Source organism: Giraffa tippelskirchi, chromosome 4 (assembly GCF_054371585.1).
Source record: "Giraffa tippelskirchi isolate mGirTip1 chromosome 4, T2T-mGirTip1v1.2.pri, whole genome shotgun sequence".
Taxonomy (NCBI): domain Eukaryota; kingdom Metazoa; phylum Chordata; class Mammalia; order Artiodactyla; family Giraffidae; genus Giraffa; species Giraffa tippelskirchi.
This window is the reverse complement of record NC_137278.1, coordinates 20,677,377-20,695,580: the sequence shown is the minus strand read 5'-3', so window position 1 is coordinate 20,695,580 and position 18,204 is coordinate 20,677,377. Positions and strand designations below refer to the sequence as shown.

Genomic DNA, 18,204 nt, shown 5'->3' with positions numbered 1-18,204 from the left:
TCCTCCCACCGGACCATTTCTCTGCATCTACTTGGCCAGTAGTCAAGGGCAGACTTTCTTGAAATTAGTACAATGTGTACTCATCAATTTATTGTGATCCACACAGTCAAAGGCTTTGGCATAGTCAATAAAGCAGAAATAGATGTTTTTCTGGAACTCTCTTGCTTTTTGATGATCCAGCGGATATTGGCAATTTGATCTCTGGTTCCTCTGCCTTTTCTAAAACCAGCTTGAACATCTGGAAGTTCACGGTTCACGTATTGCTGAAGCCTAGCTTGGAGAATTTTGAGCATTACTTTACTAGCATGTGAGATGAGTGCAATTGTGTGGTAGTTTGAGCATTCTTTGGCATTGCCTTTCTTTGGGATTGGAATGAAGACTGACCTCTTCCAGTCCTGTGGCCACTGCTGAGTTTTCCAAATTTGCTGGCATATCGAGTGCAGCACTTTCACAGCATCACCTTTGAGGATTTGAAATAGCTCAACTGGAATTCCATCACCTCCACTAGCTTTGTTCGTAGTGATGCTTTCTAAGGCCCACTTGACTTCCCATTCCAGGATGTCTGGCTCTAGGTGAGTGATCACACCATCGTGATTATCTGTGTCGTGAAGATCTTTTTTGTACAGTTCTTCTGTGTATTCTTGCCACCTCTTCTTAATATCTTCTGCTTCTGTTAGGTCCATACCATTTCTGTCCTTTATCGAGCCTATCTTTGCGTGAAATGTTCCCTTGGTATCTCTAATTTTCTTGAAGAGGTCTCTAGTCTTTCCCAATCTGTTGTTTTCCTCTATTTCTTTGCACTGATCGCTGAGGAAGGCTTTCTTATCTCTCCTTGCTATTCTTTGGAACTCTGCATTCAGATGAGAATATCTTTCCTTTTCTCCTTTGCTTTTTGCTTCTCTTCTCTTCCCAGCTATCTGTAAGGCCTCCTCAGACAGCCATTTTGCTTTTTTGCATTTCTTTTCCATGGGGATTTTCTTGATCCCTGTCTCCTGTACAATGTCACGAACCTCTGTCCATAGTTCATCAGGCACTCTGTCTATCAGGTCTAGTCCCTTAAATCTATTTTTCACTTCCACTGTATACTCATAAGGGATTTGATCTAGGTCATACCTGAATGGACAAGTGGTTTTCCCTACTTTCGTCAATTTAAGTCTGAATTTGGCAATAAGCAGTTCATGATCTGAGCCACAGTCTGCTCCTGGTCTTGTTTTTGCTGACTGTATAGAGCTTCTCCATCTTTGGCTGCAAAGAATATAATCAATCTGATTTCGGTGTTGACCATCTGGTGATGTCCACGTGTAGAGTCTTCTCTTGTGTTGTTGGAATAGGGTGTTTGCTATTACCAGTGCATTCTCGTGGCAAAACTCTATTAGCCTTTGCCCTGCTTCATTCTGTACTCCAAGGCCAAACCTGCCTGTTACGCCAGGTGTTTCTTGACTTCCTACTTTTGCATTCCAGTCCCCTATAATGAAAAGGACATCTTTTTTGGGTGTTAGTTCTAGAAGGTCTTGTAGGTCTTCATAGAATCGTTCAACTTCAGCTTCTTCGGCGTTACTGGTCGGGGCATAGACTTGGATTACCGTGATATTGAATGGTTTGCCTTGAAAGCGAACAGAGATCATTCTGTCGTTTTTGAGATTGCATCCAATACTGCATTTCGGACTCTTTTGTTGACCATGATGGCTACTCCATTTCTTCTAAGGGATTCTTGCCCACAGTAGTAGATATAATGGTCATCTGAGTTAAATTCACCCATTCCAGTCCATCTTAGTTCGCTGATTCCTAGAATGTCAACGTTCACTCTTGCCATCTCCTGTTTGACCACTTCCAGTTTGCCTTTATTCATGGACCTAACATTCCAGGTTCCTATGCAATATTGCTCTTTACAGCGTCGGACTTTGCATCTATCACCGGTCACATCCACAATTGGGTATTGTTTTTGCTTTGGCTCCATCCCATCATTCTTTCTGGAGTTATTTCTCCACTGATCTCCATTAGCATATTGGGCACCTACTGACCTGGGGAGTTCATCTTTCAGTGTCCTATCCTTTTGCCTTTTCATACTATTCATGGGGTTCTCAAGGCAAGAATACTGAAGTGGTTTGCCATGCCCTTCTCCAGTGGACCACATAAACTGTGGGAAATTCTGAAAGAGATGGGAATACCAGATCATCTGACCTGTCTCTTGAGAAACCTGTATGCAGGTCAGGAAGCAACAGTTAGAACTGGACATGGAACAACAGACTGGTTCCAAATAGGAAAAGGAGTACGTCAAGGCTGTATATTGTCACCCTGCTTATTTAACTTATATGCAGAGTACATCATGAGAAACGCTGGGCTGGAAGAAACACAGGCTGGAATCAAGATTGCCGGGAGAAATATCAATAACTTCAGATATGTGGATGACACCACCCTTATGGCAGAAAGTGAAGAAGAACTAAAGAGCCTCTTGATGAAGGTGAAGGAGGAGAGTGAAAAAGTTGGCTTAAAGCTCAACGTTCAGAAAACTAAGATCATGGCAGCTGGTCCCATCACTCCATGGGAAATAGATGGGGAAACAGTGGAAACAGTGTCAGACTTTACTTTTTTGGGCTCCAGAATCACTGCTGATGGTGACTGCAGCCATGAAATTAAAAGACGCTTACTACTTGGAAGGAAGGTTATGGCCAACCTAGATAGCATGTTTAAAAGCAGAGACATTACTTTGCCAACAAAAGTCTGTCTAGTCAAGACTATGGTTTTTCCAGTAGTCATGTATGGATGTGAGAGTTGGACGGTGAAGAAAGCTGAGCGCCGCAGAATTGATGCTTTTGAACTGTGGTGTTGGAGAATACTCTTGAGAGTTTCTTGGACTGCAAGGAGATCCAATCAATCCATCCTGAAAGAGATCAATCCTGGGTGTTCATTGGAAGGTCTGATGTTGAAGCTGAAGCTCCAATACTTTGGGCACCTCATGGGAAGGGTTGACTCATTGGAAAAGACCCTAATGCTGGGTAGGATTGGGGGCGGGAGGAGAAGGGGACGACAGAGGATGAGATGGTTGGATGGCATCACCGACTCGATGAACATGGGTTTGGGTAGACTCCGGGAGTTGGTGATGGACAGAGAGGCCTGGCGTGATGCAATTCATGGGGTCACAAAGAGTCGGACACGACTGAGCGACTGAACTGAACTGAACTGTACTCGTCAATGATTTAAAAGGCAGCATAAGGACCCCCTATCAAAAAAAAGGCACCCTCACTGCCATACTAGAATGTCCCAAACCCTTTCATTTGCCATTCTAACTTAAATTGCCTGAAGGTCTTAGATTAATGTAACCTGCAAATGTATTCTTGGGTAGGGCAGCGTAAATAGGACCTCTCAAAATAAAAACAGCCCACTGGGGAATTCAATGAAGCAAGGCTCCTTTGGAATTAAATTGCTCAAGTATCATATCCCCATGTCTTCTAGTCTTGCAGACTCTGATCAGGGCACCATCTCTACATGCTCTCCCAGGATCTTGGAGTAATATTCCAGTGTATGTGCTGCACTGTTGTTATCTATTCATTTGCCTCCCTTAGCAGATTATGAACTCCTTGAAGGCAGTGACTTTATACAAATCTCTGAATATGTGGGTTCAGGATGTGACATTACAGCAGTACTTTGAAGATGGCTTAGGGAAAAAGACAGAGAGAGAGAAGGGATGAGGCAGAGAAAGGAAACTTTGGATGAATCAGTATGTGCCCTTAGCTAATGTCCCAAGATAGAATTTTTCACTTGTTTTTAAGTCAAGAGGGAAGCAAGAACCAATGAGTACAGTGATCAGAAAGTGACTTTGGAAAACCAGTGTTTGGATTATCACTCAGTCCCTCCATTATTTATTTGCCATTCAAATTTTTGCAATCTGAGTTCAAATTAGGAATTCGAATTAAACCCAAAGTTTGAATCTCCTGCCATTCCCCACCATCAAAGCCCTAAAACAACACCAAAATTAAAATTCTCATTACTTTCTGGTCACTGTGATAGACACAACATTGTGCTTCTGCCTATGAAATATTTCCCAGGTGGCACATTGGTAAAGAATCTGCCCACTAGTGCAGGAGACACAGGAGATTCAAGTTTGGTTCCTGGGTTGGGAAGATCTCCTGGAGGAGGAAATGGCAACCCACTTCAGTATTCTTGTCTGGAAAACTCCATAGAGAGAGGAGCCTGGTGGGCTGCAATCTATGGGGTCACAAAGAGTTGGACACAACTGGACACGTACATGCACACTCACAGTGTGTTCTCATTGGGAATCATTACTTATCCTTCAAATTTTACCTTAAGAATTGCTTCCAGCTTGAAAGCTTCCCCAGGCACAATTACTTTCATTCCCACTGTATTCACATTACTCTTTGTGTCCAAATTTATTACAATACTTGTCAACCTCATTTTTAATGCTTTAGCTTCCCAGCTTCTTTCCTAGGCAGTGTGTAAGCTCTTACAGCACCAATCCTGTGTTTCATTTATTTCTAGATCTCCAGTGTCCAGGATGTTGGTGACCCCTAACGCAAAGCAGGCACTTGATAAAATGTTGACTCAAGAAATATTTAACAAAGATGATCTCAGACAGATTCCCCCAAATGCTAGAGAAATCTGACTGAGGATACTGAAGAGCGAGAAAGGTCCTCACTGCACTGAGATGGACCCACCACCTCTGTGGGGTAGGAAGTGTCTGTAGAATTTGTAAGCTACCAAAGGTGGTAATAAGCAAGGCTGTGTGTGTGTGTGCGCGCGCGCGCACACGCACTCAGTTGTGTCCAACTCTTTGCAGCCCTATGGACTGTAGCCTACCAGGCTCCTCTGTTCATGGGGTTTCCCAGGCAAGCATCCTGGAGTGGGTTGCCATTTCCTCCTCTAGGGGATCTTCCCAACCCAGGGGTCGAACCCGCATCTCGTGTGTCTCCTGCATTGGCAGGTGGATTCTTCACCACTGTGCCAATTAACAAGATTAGCAGAAGAAAAAAAAATCATAGGAAGCTGATTCATTACCCCAACAAAGGTTCGTCTAGTCAAGGCTATGGTTTTTCCAGTGGTCATGTATGGATGTGAGAGTTGGATGGTGAAGAAAGCTGAGCGCCGAAGAATTGATGCTTTTGAACTGTGGTATTGGAGAAGCCTCTTGAGAGTCCCTTGGACTGCAAGAAGATCCAACCAGTCCATCCTAAAGGAGATCAGTCCTGGGTGTTCATTGGAAGGACTGGTGTTGAAGCTGAAACTCCAATACTTTGGCCACCTCGGGCGAAGAGTTGACTCATTGGGAAAGACCTTAATGCTGGGTAGGATTGGGGGCAGGAGGAGAAGGGGACGACAGAGGATGAGATGGTTGGATGGCATCACTGACTCGATGGACATGGGTTTGGGTAAACTCCGGGAGTTGGTGATGAACAGGGAGGCCTGGCGTGCTGCAATTCATGGGGTCGCAAAGAGTCGGACACGACTGAGCGACTGAACTGAACTGAACTGATTCATTACCTTGAAGTTGTTACTTAAGACTCATGTTGCTTCAGCATTGAGTCCTAAAAAGGACTTTGTACTAGTCATTAGAATAATTGTGTTGAAATCCTAGCTCAGATCCCTACCTGATATACTGGGAAATCAAGATGACTGTGACAGAAACTATCCAATGTTTATTAAAATCACCCAAAGCAGTGTGTCCTTCCTCCTGAGCCCACTGTTAGGTTACCTGTCCCAAAGCCCTTCCACTAGATATGACTGTAAGCCTGGGTTCTGACTGATGTACTCCTGAGCAGTTTTATTTTCTGCTTCCAAACCTAGACCATTCAAATCTTTCATGGGATACTCCACGTACTGTTTCTTCTGTCATCTGCTAGACAGGGATGAGTGAAAACTCCAAGGTCTAGGGGGTTACAGACCATTACAGAGGAGGAGCCAGGATCTCTGAACACATGGAGAAGAACCCACTCTATCTTCCATCTGCCAGCCCCCATCAGAGTAGGGTAAGAATGATAAAGAGCTCACACTTCAGTAGCTTCACATGTTCAAAGTTCTTCTTATAATTATTTGCCTGCCATACTGACCAATACAATGGTCCAGCTTGTCTGTTATCTGATGAATGGGATTCTAATTCCTGCACTGCCTGCTTCCCAGGGTTAATGTAGAGATTAGGATAAGGTTTTGTCAACTGTAACATCTTTAATCCATCTGAATTTATAGTTGCCTTTTCTTACAGGAGCTTGGGCAAGGAAAGGAAATCATTTCAGAGGAATTAAGTTTCACAGTGGGAGGCCACTCTGGAAAGCGTAGATCTTGTCCAGGATGAGGTGGAAGAATCTTTTATTTTAATGAACACTTGAGCTGAATAGTCCATGATGGAGTAGTGTTGTCTCTCAAATTTATTCAGTTTGGCCTTGAGGTCTGGTAAAATTGTTCTAGAAAATGACCCTCAGTCATCTGGGCATTTGCTACTCTATGTGTGATCCTGGGTGATATATACTTTCTTTTGCCTTAATGTCATTATCCATCTAATGAGGGGTTGAGCCTGAGACCTTCTGTGCCTCTTGGTCTTGCTAACCCTCCATGGAAGTGGCTGTCTGTCTGTCGCGGACGTGTTTGAGGGCAGTGCAGTTGATTTGGAAGATGTCATGAAGGAGATTCCAACCTCGGGGAGGACTGCCTGACCTGTTGTCCTGAAAGTCTTTTTCAAGCCAGAGATTTTTGAGATGGCTTTGTGACAAGGAGGATTATGAGTCAGACTCTTTTCTGGTTCTATTTCAGGAAACTCGTGGGAGGCAGTGTGCTGTTGTGGAAGAGAAAAAGGGCACTGGAGTCACCCAGAACTCGGTATGAAATTTGGCTTGAAAATTCACCAGCGGTGTAAGATGGAAACATTTGGCTGACTCCCTGAGCCTCAGTTCCCTCCTCTGTCAAATGGGTGCAAGAGCACCCACTCCTAGGTCGTGCTGGGTGCTTACAAGGGTGGCATGAGAAAGCACTAGAATAGTGTCTGGCACTAGGAGCACAGAGCACATTCATTCTGGAACACACTTCTCAGGAATATGCAACACTTTTCCTGAAACTTTCACAGATTCTGAAGGTGGGGTGAGCACCATCATTTCTCTTAGTAAATTTTCCTTTGTTGGTATTTCTATAGTACATGGACATGTTTGTCTTCATGGTTTAAAGCGACCAAGTGTATTATTTAGAGAAATATGTTTCAAGTATTCCAACACAGCCTTGGCTTCCTCAAGGACATAATAGAAATAATATCCACCATCAGTGTTTTGGGAAAGTTAAATAAACTATGACATAAAATATCAAGTTCTTGTAATGTCAGTAGGATTCAAATTCATTTCTTCTTTTAGAGGTCAAATAGTTATTATTCAGTTACAGTATGTCACACTGTGTGTGCCGTGACAGGATTCAGCAATATATGAATCAGAGCTATAATGACTATAACTAGCATTTATCAATTATTTACTATGGACCAGGCACTAGGCTAAGTGCAACTACTTAATATAGACCAAGCACAAGACTAAGTTATATATTGTATACATATATAGCTGTATATATATATATATATATATATCACTGTATACATATACATAACGATGTACATATGTGTATATATATGCTATATATGTATAATATGTATACATATATGCATTGTTATATATATAGTTATATATTGTGTATATGTATATATAAAACAACACATATATGTATACATATATGTAAAACTGATTCACTTTGCTGTGCACTTGAAACTAACACAGCATTGTAAATCAGCTATATTCCAATTAAAAAAAAGAAATTTGGATTCAACAAATCTTAACTTGTGCAGGGTCTCCTCAATATACTCTAATTTTATACATAATTTTTCTAACTGAGGGCTGCATAGATTTGATCCATAATAGAGACTTCACATTTTTCTTCAATCATGTTGACTACTTCTAGTCCTTAATAGAAACCATATATTTAGAATTTGCTTCTAAGAAGTAATTTCTCATTCTTTCCAAGAACTCCCTCTTACCAGTAGAGTTCATAGTAGCTGTGGAAAAAGATCTAAATATTGATGAAAACCATAATTTCACCTCCATATAGACCATAGTATCAGGTGGAGGAAAAAACACTGGGATTGAACCCCAGGCTCTGCTTCTGCCATTCATTTGCTGTGTGGCCTCAGGAAAATCAACCCTCTGTTTCCTTGTCCCTGTTTTCCTGTTCAACTCGAAAGTGAGGAGCCCTGGAGGCAAGTTTATGGAGCTCTGTGTAAACAAGAAGGGGCTGCACCAATGCACAGCAGCTTCGGTAACCAGAGAGGTGATATTACAGCTCCTGCATACGGCGCAACAGTCGTCTATGTCCATGTGGGGAGGAGAATGTTGTATTTTTTTTTTTTGGTAGCAGCTTTACTGAGATATGATTCATATACCATAAAATTCCTCTATTTACAGTGCATTTTTAATGACTGGATGCACCCTTCTGCCTCGTTGACCTGGTTCTAAACCCTCTCTGTGTTTACTTTGTTGACTTTTTGTACAGTTGGTTTGACCTAGGCTTAGAGAAGAAGCAGTCATGCTAGGTGACCTTGATTTGCAGAGCTCTGGGTCCCTTGGTTTTCGGTATGAGTTGTCCTGACCTCCTCTTGCTTATTCAGCCAGTGGAGGAGCAGGAAGGGGAAGGGCGGAGGGGAGTTCCCACCCTTTCCTGCACAACAGCAGAGACCTCAAACCTGCCCCAGCCACCAGGCCTGAGAACAAAAGGGGCGAGCTTTTGTGCATCTTATGTGCCTCTACTCTGATACCCAACTTGAAAACGTCTTTTCTCCTTCTTAAATTGTCCTCCTCTTTAATTTTTTTCTTTTCCTTTTAATGACTCAAAAGTATCTGATTACATGCAAGTGTCCATCAGTAATACAAAAACATCACCAGAGGAAAAATCACATCAATAAATATTTGCATGCTACTCAGCTTTAGACAGGCTTCCCTGGCAGCTCAAAAGTAAAGAACCCACCTGCCAATGCAGGAGTGACAGAAGACACAGGTTCAATCCCTGGGTCGGGAAGATCCCCTGGAGGAGGGCATGGCCTCCCACTCCAGTACTGTTGCCTTTAGAATCCCCATGGACAGAGGAGCTTGGTGGGCTACAGTCCATAGGGTCACAAAGAGTCAGACATGACTGAAGCGACTGAGCACGCATGCATGCAGCTTTAGACAATGATTGTTAAAATTACCTGTTTTCACTCATTTAATGTATTATCTCTGACATGAAGTACCTGTTCTCCCTCCTGAGACAGAGATGTGCTCCAATTAGTCTGGACAGGACAGGAGATGTCTTTATTTGGATATGACATGATTTTTTCTTTAATAACTGTTGATCACATTTAATGTGGCTCCAGACCAAAAAATGAGAGAGCTGCCCATGGATAAATCAGACAATGCTGCCTGGGAGGCACTAAGGATGCCTGGAGATGAGGGCACAGCTCGGGCAGAGAGAAGGGGCCCTGGGTTATGAGTTGGCAGCCTAACCTTCTGGTCTTTTTCTTCCTTTCATTTTTCCATCTCAGATTATTCAGCGCCTTCTTTGGGCTTCGGTTTCATCATCTGCACATCGAAAGAGAGTCTTTCTAGTGCCCCTAGAGCTATGCAGATATGCAGGTCTATAAGCCTAAGATCCAGCTTAAAAAGGAAAAAAAAAAATCATAAGCCCCCCATTTCTACAGAAGAATTAGCTGCCCATAGGCACAAGGCATCAGACATATCAGAACATCTCTCCTTCTTTCTCTTTCAGCTTGTTTCTGAAGCCCAAGGAAAATCTCCAGGTTGTCTCCCTTTAAATAAGGAAAGCGACAAAGTCTGTCCTTTGGCCTGATTGCATCTCATTTCAGTGCCTCATGCCCCCCTCTTTCCCATCCTGACCCCCTCAGGTTTTATTGACCACTCATGGAGTGACCAAATCTGTATCAGAAACAGCTACCCCAAGTCTGCTATTATATACGGATGTAAAGCTGACTTGTACTCTCTGGCTTTGGGCAGTAAGTAAGAAAAAGAACTGTATTTTCCCTGGTGATGAAGGCATGTTTAAATCAATTATTTTGCATGCCAAGTCACTTCAGTCATGTCCGATTCTTTGAGACTCTATGGACTGCAGCCCGCCAGGCTCCTCTGTCCATGGGATCCTCCAGACAAGAATACTGGAGTGGATTGCCATGGCTTCCTCCAGGGGAATCTTCCTGACCCAGGGATAAATCTTTACTGCAACATTGTGAGGTTATCTTATGAAAGAGCTCATGGTTAAAAAATGGAGGTATTTGGAGGGATGCAGGAAGCAAAGCTGGGGGAGCAGGCTCCTGGGCTCCTGAATCCAGTGTTCTTTCCAGAACATCCTTCTCCTTCCTTTAGACTCTCAGAAAGCAACGGGATTGATGGTAGATAGAAAGTAAGGGCTCTAGGGCACCGACAGGGAGGCTCAACCCAGAAGTCTGCTCTCAAGGACCATGACTGTCCTTGCAATTATATCTTTATTTACAGAGCTCAGACAGGGCCTGAAACTTGTGAGACTCACAAATGTGTGTTGGGAGGGTGAGGGGCACAGGCTGGGGAGGGAAGACCTTGGGACGGAGCAGCACTGAGCTGGGCTCTGGACGCCGGGTCCTCAGGGGCAGGGAATGGACCTTCCATGGGAGGAAAGTGATTCTGTGTGGCTAGAACATTGGGATGAAGAAGGGGAAATGAGGAAAGGCTATAGATTATAATCATGGAGAAACAGGAGTTAAAAGGAGACATTTGAACACTGCTCTAAGCAACAGAGACCCTAAAGCTATTGTTTCAAATGAAATAATAATACACCCATGTGAACAAATAAAGACTAATTACAATAGCCAGGCATTTAAATGGCCACAGAGCCAGAGAGCTTCCAGAAACCTGGGAGATCTTGCCCCACTGGGACTACTACTCTCTTGACTAAGAAAATGCACCCCCCCCCCATTTTTTGTGTGCTGTCTCATTTTTGAGACTAGCTATAGAAGCTCTTTCTCCTGGTGTCTTTTATGCCTCATTCTCTAGCACGTTTGCTTATGAATAGGGTGAACAGCTCATCTTGGTTTGCCTGAAATATTCCCGGTTTGAGCATGAAGAGTCCTGCTTCCCCGGAAACCATTCATCCTTGGATATATTTATCATGTATATGTGGACATCTCTCTGGTGTTGGGTTCCGGCCCAGTCTTTTCTCCTGAAATCCATACCCATATATCCAATCATGTTAAGGCAACTTCTTTGGGGTGACTCAGAGTTAATTAAAACCCGGTGTCTCTCCTACTGATCTCATAATTTCCTGCTGTCCAAAACAGCAACTCAGCCATCGTGCCAGCACCATCCACCCAGTTGCTCAATCTAGAAACACAGACAATCACAGGACTCCTCTCTCTGACTCATTCTAGTCACTTCTCAAAGACCTCTCAGACCCACCCCTTCCCTTCTCCCCTCATCCCACCACCACTATCTCAGACCAAACCGTAGTCAACCCGTCCTTAAATTTTTGTAACAGAATCTTAGTTTTCCCTCTTACTCCTCTAATGAGTATTTTAAAATCATAATCAGAGTGATGACTTAAAAAAGTGAAACTGATCCTATAACTGTGCTGTTTAGTAACTGCCAGTGATTTGCATCTAAACTCCCTGACCCAGCTCACAAGGTCTGTCGTATCTGAGGCATGATTCCATGGGCAGGGTACCCACAAATGTTCTCCCATTGACTCGGATTGGGGAGGGAGGTCAGAAGGACTTTAGATTCAGAAGTGTTTGTTGCTCAGGTGTGTCTGACTCTTGGTGACCCCCATGAACTGTAACCCACCAGGCTTCTCTGTCTATGTGTCCAGTAAGCACAGTGGAGTGGATAGCCATTCCCTTCTCCAAGGGGGTCTTCCTGACCCAGAGATTGCACCTGCATCTCCTGCATTGCAGGTAGATTCTTTCCCATCTGAACCACCAGGGAAGCCCTTAGATTCAGAGACAAAGTCTAAAATGAACTTCAAGCCTAAACCACAATTTCTAATCCAGGCTTTAGCAAGCTTGGTAAAGGACATTAGGCTGATGACAAATACAGACAGTATTCTTCCCATGTATACACTTTATTTCTTAGAGAGATTTTGTATGGGAAGGGCTGGTCATGGGGCATAAGTTTTCTTTAAGCACCAAAAAAAAAAAAGATATATATATATGTATATATATAGGAAATATCACTCATATAACATGTCATTGTATGTGTGCTCAGTCGCTCAGTTGTGTCTCTTTGTGACCTCAGGGACTGTAGCCCACCAGGCTCCTCTGTCCATTAGATTTTTCCAGGCAAGAGTACTGGAGTGGATTTCCATTTCCTCCTCCAGGTGGTCTTTCTGACCCAGGGATCAAACCCATGTGTCTTGCATCTCCTGCATTTTTAACCACTGAGCCACCTGGGAATTAAACTCTCTCAAGGAGCCAATTTTGCTTTCAATGTCAATGAAAAAAATCCCAATGGGTCACATACATACCTACCACACTATGCTTTAATCACATCCGTGTACACACATATACACACAGTAGAACCACATTATATATGAAGACAATATTCTAAAATTATGCATATGTAGCAAAACCCACAAATATTCAAAAGGACACTGGGTCATCCTTTTCTGATTGGACCTTTAATTAAGCAGTTACATTGTTTTGAAGCCTGTGTGTGAAAAAATTATGGGCTCAGAGGGACTCACAGCAGATGAGGGGCTCACACTGAGACCCTGGGACCTCAGACCCATGGCAACATCTTAGGAGATGTTCATTCCCCATCTCATACTCACCCTGGGACATCCACTCCCTGAGTGTGACAGTGGGCAAGATTTTTCTCTCTCTCTCCCTCTCTTTCTCTCTCTATTCAGTCACAGTTCTCCAGATAAAATGAACCAGCAAAAGAGCTAATTCCTTAGGAAGGCTGACAGTCCCAAGATCTGCTGTCCACAAGCTGGAGACCCAGGACAGTTGAGGGTGTATTTCAAACCATGTCTACGTCTGAAGGCAGGAGAAGACCTATATCCCAGCACTAAGAGAGTCAGGCAGAGACAGAATTCTTTCTGACTCTACACTTTTGTTATTCAGACTTTCAATGGATTGGATGAGGTCTAGCCACATTCAAAGGGCCCATGGGCTTTATTCATACACTGATTCAAATGTTCATCTCATGGATAAACACTCATAGACACATTCTGAAAAACGTTTAACCCAATATCTGGAAACCCCATGTCCCAGTCAAGTTGGCACATAAAGTTAACTCTGTCTCTGTCTGTCTATCTGTCTCTCTCTCTCATTTTTAGTTGACAGCACATAATAGAACAGTTATAGTGCAAAATGCATACAACCCATTTAGGGGGCCAAGAAGAGGAAGTCATTTATTTTGCCTCCTGTTGGAGCAGTGTCAGGGAAAACATCTCAGAGAGTTCACTTTCAAGCACCTCTTGAAGGAGGAGTTTTTAAATGGAAATTGTGGTGCAGGGACTGCAGCATAGCTGGGGCTATGAGAGATGCCCCTTAAGTATGATTTCAATGATATGATAGGCGACTGCCACACTGACTTTTGGAGTGGTTTCTCTTTCCTATGACATTCTTTCTCTTTTTCTTATCTGTCTCAGCCTCTCTCCAGGAAAGACCTAAGTACCTAGGAATAAAAGAGGTCCCTAAAAAAAGAAAACCTGTTGGCTTAGGAGTCAGAGAATCTGGTTCTAAGCAGATGCTTTAGGCAAATTACTTCCTCTGCAAGCCTCTGCAGAGGCTTATTTGTCCAAAAGGACTGAAACTTTCTAGTGGATAGTATTGATGTCATTTAAATAAACCACACAGGAAAAAGAATACAACTAGAGACCAACTCAAAGAGGACTTGGTAAATCTGGCTTCACGTCCCTCCCTTGTGCACCTGGGGTGCCATCCCCACAGGATGCCAGCCAAGGGCTGAGCCATCAGCCAGGGCCAGAGAGGAGGCCACCTGCTTGCACAAGAGATGAGAAAGACGTGGAATGTGTTTTCCAAAAGCCACTGTGGTGTGACAGGGGACGGAGGCCAAGAGTGAGATGCAGCAGCCTGTCTGCCAAACGCCTGGGAGAGGAATGTCCCACAGGCATCGGGGATGACAGCAGAGAGACGCCCTCCCAGTGGCACTGGGTCGTCATGGTCCTGATGTTCATCAAGGGTCCCGAAGGGGAACCCTCCTACACTGTTGGTGGGAATGTAAATCAGTCCAGCGCTGGCTATGGAAAATGGGATGGAGCTTCCTTAAAAAAGTAAAAATAGAACTGCCATATGATCCTACAATCCTACTTTTGGGCATATATATGCAGAAAACTCTAATTTGAAAACCTACATGCACCCCAATATTTATAGCAGCACTACTTAAATAGCCTAGGCATGGAAGCTACATAAATGTCTATTGATGGATGAATGGAAAAGAAGAGGTGGTACATGTGTATAATGAAATATTACTCAGCCATAGAAGAATGAAATAATGCCATTTGCAGCAACATGGATGGACCTAGAGGTTCTACTAAGTGAAGAAGCCAGATAGAGAAAGACAAATATTTTATAAAATCACTTATATGTGGAATCTAAAAAAAAAATTCTCTCATAGCTCAGTTAGTAAAGAACCCACCTGCCATGCGGGGGACCTGGGTTCGATCCCTGGGTTGGGAAGATCCCCTGGAGAAGGGAAAGGCCACCCACTCCAGTATTCTGGCCTGGAGAATTCCATGGACTGTAAAGTCCATGGGGTCGCAAAGAGTCAGACACTACTGAGAGACTTTCAAAAAAAAAAAGATACAAATGAACTTATTTACAAAATAGAGACAGACTTACATAGGAAGGGTTATGAAAGGGAAAAGAGGATGTCAGAGGGAAAAATTAGGAGTCTGGGATTAACAGATACTGAATACAAAATAAATGACACAAGGTCCTACTGTATAGCATGGGGAGCTATATTCAAGATCCTATAATAAGCCATGATGGAAAAGAACATGAAAAAGAATCTATCTATCTATACATGTATGTATAACTGAATTATTTTGAGGTATACCATAAACTAAAATAATATTACAAATTATTCTAATTGAAAAAAAAAAAAAGTTCTGAAGGGGAGAAGATTCACCTCCTGGTTCGAGCATGACTCTGGGTGAGTGAGAACACAGAGGCCTTGAAGCGCCGAGTGGGCACCCCCTGTGCTGGGGTCCTGCATGCTGCCTTGACATGCAGATGTCACAGTACAGCGGGTGGTGGGGCTGGAAGTTCTCTACTTGTTATAGCGAAATACTCTGTGCATTGCAGGTTTCTTCTCAACCCTCAAAAGGTCCATTCTTCAGACAGCCGCATTCCTGTTAGCATCATCCTGAGAAGCAGAACCTTCTCTTCCTTCCCCACCTTGCTGCCTGAGGTATAGTGGCATCTCCTGACCGGGACAGCAAGGGACCTGGAGCCCAAAGAAAGAAGCCCAGTGTGGCTGAGAGTGCCAGCCCTTGGCACCTGCAGGGGGGAGCTGGCCTTGTCAGCAGTGAAGTGCCCCTTCTTTTCTGGAGGAGCTCATCTCCAGCATAACCAGTACTAATCTGTTAAGTCTATTCTAGAAATCTGGAAACTTCTCTGTCATGGTCAGACCAGCCCTGGAGCCTGTCAATCCAGCCGAGCATCTTCCTCCTACACAGCTCTTTGCATCTATGTAAGGGAGCTTTCCAGACTGCCTGCCCGCATAGAAGTTTCCTGAACAGTGTTATCTCCAAGCTTCGGTTACTGGAATGCCCTTTCTCCATCTTGGTTTATCAAAGATCTATTTTTCTTTCAATGCTAGTGTTGTCTTCTGTCTCCAGTCTTTCCTGAAACCCACCATTGTGCTAAGTTATGCCCTTTCAGATGAACTTCAGTTATGCCTGTTTTTGTCCCATTCATTCATTCTGCCTTGCAAAAAATTCTCAACAACTGTACCTTCCCCATTGAACTGAATGCTCCTTGAGGAAAAGGAACTCAGAGGAGGAGGGGGAACTGGACTGATGTCTTCAAGGGTAACGGGCAGAAGTAGGATACATGGAGGCCAGGGCAACATTTAAGTATGCACCCCCCCGAAAAATCAAAACTCAAAAGTCAAGATAAATATTTGAGTGCAATATTTTCATCATTTATTTCTTTGGTTATGTTGGGTCTTAGTTGCAGCAGGTCTTATTGCTTCATGGCACATGAGATCTTAGTTCCTTATTGTTGTTGTTGCTCTTCAGTCGCTCAGTCATGTCTTATTCTTTGCAACCTCATGGACTGCAGCACCCCAGGCTTCCCTGTCCTCCACTATCTCCTGGAGTTTGCTCAGGCTCATGTCCATTGAGTCGATGATGCCATCCAACCGTCTAATCCTCTGTCCCCTCCTTCTCTTCTTGCCCTCAATCTTTTACCAGGATCAGGGTCTTTTCTAGTGAGCTGACTCTTCACACCAAGTGACCAAAATATTGGAGCTTCAGCTTCACCATCAGTCCTTTCAATGAATATTCAGGATTGATTTCCTTTAGTTCCCCAACCAGAGATCAAACCTGTATCTCCTGCGCACTGGACCACCAGGGAAATCCCTGAATGCAATATTTTAAAAAAATCAAAATTATTTCAAACATCCTTAATGAACAAAACATTAAACTTTCTTTCTTTTTTTAAAGGCTTCCCTGGTGGCTCTCATGGTAAAGAATCTGCCTGCAATATGGAAGACTTGAGTTCCATCCCTGGGTCAGGAAAATTGCCTGGAGAAGGAAATAGCAACCCACTCCAGTATTCCAGCCTGGAGAATTCCATGGACAGAGGAGTCTGGCAGGCTACAGTCCATGGGATCACAGAGAGTTGGACATGACTGAGTGACTAACGCTTGCACTTTCACTTTTAAAAAAAAGGAGAAACGGGTGTCTGTGTTCTTGTTTTACAGCCCTGTGTCATTGCATATTACACAATGATGGAGATGGTCATTTTCAATCAGCTGTGCAGCTCCACTGGGGAGACTTAAGAAGGTTAACCAGGAAGTGAAAATAGACTAGGCAACCCAGGGTTTTATGTGTAGTCATATATTTGAAATAGGTAGTCAGTTTTCATTCTATTTTTCTACTTGGATCAAGATACAGAAGACTGTTTTGATAGGTATGTATAAAAGTGTGCATCTGTAGATTCTCCTTTAGTCTCGGGCTCCACTGCAACCCTGCCAGGCTCTGGTTCCAGGAAGAAACAGCACTGGCTCCAAGATCACAGTATGGGGACAACTTAACTCAGTTGGAAAGGACGCTAAGCACACTTCCCCACCTCCTGTCCATGAGAGGGTCTCTATCCAAGAAGTTTGTCCATACCAAGACCTGTGTAATCCTTTCTCAGGTCTCAAATCACAATTCCCACCCTAGTTGGTTCAGAACCCCCAGGAAATATCAATTCTTCCTCCTTTTAATTTAGAAATAAATTAGTCTTAATAATTGCTTCATAACTGCTTCTTTTTATCATCTTTTGTTTGTTTATAAGTAAAATAGGACTTTTTTTTTATTCGGTCAACATTTTTCAGTTATTTCAAAGAGCACTTAGTCTGAACAGACACTGGGCTACATGCTGATAATTCAGAAATAGGACATCAAAGGTCCTGCCCTCAATTCCTTGACAGTTTATTGTGCCTGTCTGTGCATTACTGGGAGGGGAAAAGGGAGGAGATAAGGAGACAGAAAGTGGAAAGACAATCTTAGTTGCTGTCATAAGTATAACAACAGCATTAAGCTCAGCAACTACTGGGACACAGAAAGTGTAAGTGAAACTGTTAGTTGCTCAGTTGTGTCCAATTCTTTGTGACCCCGTGGACTGTAGCCCACCAAGATCCTCTGTCAATGGGATTTTCTAGGTAAGAATACTGGAGTGGGTTGCCATTTCCTATTCCCAGCGATCTTCCTGACGCAGAGATCAAACTCTGCGTCTCTTGCATCTCCTGCATTGGAAGGCAGGTTCTTTATCATCTGTGCCACTGGACACAAAGGAAGCCAAGAATTCAGCCTTCCTAAGCCGAGGGCCACTGTATCCAGAATGAGGCAGGAATTGGCCTTGTCAGGAGAGCAGGTAAACAGGGAGAAGAACGCAGGCTGGAGGTGGTCTTCCTGATGTGCTCAAGAGGAAAGACATTTCTGGAAAAGGCAGCAGCCTGTGGATAGCTCAGAGAA

General features: G+C 43.5%; 1 long non-coding RNA gene across 2 annotated transcripts in view; it reads left to right on the top strand.

Annotated features, from left to right (window-relative positions):
- The window catches only part of LOC145544633 (uncharacterized), a 37,620-nt gene extending 20,134 nt beyond the window's left edge, over nt 1–17,486 (top strand). The window contains exons 1-4 of one of the 2 annotated variants that reach the window (XR_014081498.1): nt 41–572; nt 6,760–6,825; nt 15,323–15,428; nt 16,687–17,486. This is a non-coding gene — a long non-coding RNA (uncharacterized LOC145544633). Of the gene's footprint in view, nt 1–40; nt 573–6,759; nt 6,826–15,322; nt 15,429–16,686 lie in introns of those variants that run through there. The other variant, XR_014081499.1, reaches the window with a different exon arrangement.
- The last annotated feature ends 718 nt before the right edge of the window (nt 17,487–18,204 follow it).